Raw genomic sequence first — 2,600 nt, 5'->3', positions numbered from 1 at the left:
ATGTTCCATGTCTGTGCATGGATCCCAGAGTTCTGGTCCGGTTCACTTTGGCCCCGTTCACTCTGTTCAGAGCCAGTCCCGGGGGGAAGATCAGAATAAGGCGGTCGACTGGGATCTCAAAGTCCTCTCAGGCAGTAGAAATAAGAATCCTGAGCCTCAGGCCTTAGGCAGGGACAACACTGAGAAGGCGCCCTGACCTCCCTGCATTCGTTCTTTCCTGGGACTCTCAGTGCATTTCCAGGTACTGACATCCTGTGGTCTTTGGAGTCACCATGTCCCTCCATTACCCCCATGGAGGAGCAGCAGACAGGCAGCTGCCAGGCCCAGCCTCACGCTAATCTGAGCTGCAGAAAATTTGGATTCCAGGACCCAACTGCAGAGCGGTGGAAAGAAATCACTGGGAACAACTGAGAAACATCCCCAGTGTGGCGATGGCTTCCTTCTTTATCCATTTCCCGATTCTATTTTGTCTGGGTTTTCTTTTAGGCAGGGGCTCTCTATGTAGCCCTGGCTGGCCTTGAACTCACAGAGATCCACCTGCCTCTGCCTCCCTAGTTCCAAGATTAAACACTTGGGTCACCACACATAGACACTTTCCAAATTTTTTAAAGTAAGTTATTTATTTATTTATAAAACATTCAACTTGTTGATCTTCAGGAGGAATGAGATACATCGATGTGTACTGAGCCATTGCTCTCGAAGCTTGGTCAACATTAGCTGGTTTTCACGATGCTTTCCTCTCAGGTTTTTTTTTTTTTTTAAGATTCATTTATTTATTATACATAAGTGCACTATAGCTGCCTTCAGACACGCCAGAAGAGGTTACATTACAGATGGTTGTGAGCCACCATGTGGTTGCTGGGATTCGAACGCAGGAAGAGCAGTCAGTGCTCTTAACCACTGAGCCATCTCTCCAGCCCTCCTCTTAGGTTTAAGTGGGAGTTTTTGAGAAGTTTGTGAATTGCTTCCAAGCATCTACAAATGCTCGCTCTGTCCCTTCCACTAACTTTTTTTTGTCATCCATGTTTATTTTCTTTCTTTCTTTTTTTAAATTATTTATTCGTTTATGTTATGAGTACACTGTAGCTGTCAGACACACCAGAAGAGGGTATCAGATCCCATTACAGATGGTTGTGAGCCACCATGTGGTTGCTGGGAATTGAACTCAGGACCTCTGGAAGAGCAGTCAGTGCTCCTAACCGCTGAGCCATCTCTCCAGCCCCCACGTTTATTTTCTTAACATTAGTAGTAATTAGTTTTGCCTTGTTTTAAACCTGGAAAGTTTTCTGTCTGGCTGTATGAAATACATGCCTGGACCTCTGCCCCTTTAATTCATTCTTGGCCATGTTCTTGGGAAGCTCACTTGCTTGGGATATCTAGGAATCCTGCTCTCCCCATTTTTTATCCAGACCCTGGGATGTCTGGGGATGCCTGGCTGATATCTCTGGTGTCAGAAATGGGGTACGCTAAGGTATATCCAAGCTGCTATAACCAAGAGGCCTCCAAATTCAGACGCTTCCTGGGTTAGGCATCTGTCTTCCTTGATGATACAGTGCACAGATTTCTGGTCTATCGTTGTCATTATTAAGAACACAGGCTTGGGGCTGGAGAGATGGCTCAGCGGTTAAGAGCACCTGACTATTCTTCCAGAGGTCCTGAGTTCAATTCCCAGCAACCACATGGTGGCTCACAACCATCTGTAAAGAGATCTGATGCCCTCTTCTGGTGTATCTGGAAGACAGCTACAGTGTACTTATATATAATAAATGAATAAAAAAAGAAAGAAAGAAAGAACACAGGCTTGGGGGCTGGAGAGATGGCTCAGTGGTTAAGAGCATTGGTTACTCTACCAGAGGACCCAGGTTCAAGCTCCTGTACCCACATGTCAACTTACAGCTATCCAGGAGACACAGGGGATCCCAACATTTTCATACTGACAAGCATGCAGGCAAAACACCAATGCACAGAAAAATAAAATAAGTATTAAAAAAAATCCCACAGACTCTCGAACTAAAACACCTGGATGCAAACTCTGCCCATGATGACCTTATGAAAATTACCCAACCTCTGTGTCTCAGGTCCCTTTTCTTAAAGTGGGGGTGGTAACAGTGCCTGACTCATTTCATGCCTGTTAGCTGAATTAAGTACCTCAACCTCAAATATGTATTCAGCACAGTAGGTCAGGGCAGTCATGTTGTGTATAGACTTATGGTATGGATGGCCCATCAGTAAGCTTGAAGTGACCTCTTTAGCTCCCAATGGCCCCTCACTTCTTATAGTCCACGCTGATCCTCAAGTGAAGACGTAGGAGTAACACTAGGGGGCGCTCAGGGGCTCCAGGCAGGGCCTGGCTCTCCTAACTCAGCTCCTGTTAGGGATGTTGCACCCCTCAGCCTCCAAACCCGAGAATGTGCAACTTTCAGGGTACAACACTCCACCATCTTTCCCCTCCTTTCTGGAGATGGGTGACCACAACTTTCCAGCTCCTTCTACCTCAGAGTGTTGTGAGGGATCATCAGTGTCAGCAGCAGTTGGAGCAAATCAGAGAGGAAGAGTCCAGCCCTCAGGGCTGCAGAGATGGCTCAGTGGTTAAAAGCACT

At 46.5% G+C, this 2,600-nt stretch overlaps 1 pseudogene; it reads right to left on the bottom strand.

Moving 5' to 3' along the window:
- Positions 1–267: 267 nt before the first annotated feature.
- Positions 268–1,346, bottom strand: LOC116893079 (annotated as a pseudogene).
- Between the last annotated feature and the right edge of the window lie 1,254 nt (positions 1,347–2,600).

This window comes from Rattus rattus, chromosome 2 (genome assembly GCF_011064425.1).
Source record: "Rattus rattus isolate New Zealand chromosome 2, Rrattus_CSIRO_v1, whole genome shotgun sequence".
Classification (NCBI taxonomy): Eukaryota; Metazoa; Chordata; class Mammalia; order Rodentia; family Muridae; genus Rattus; species Rattus rattus.
This window is presented reverse-complemented; position numbering and strand designations above follow the sequence as displayed.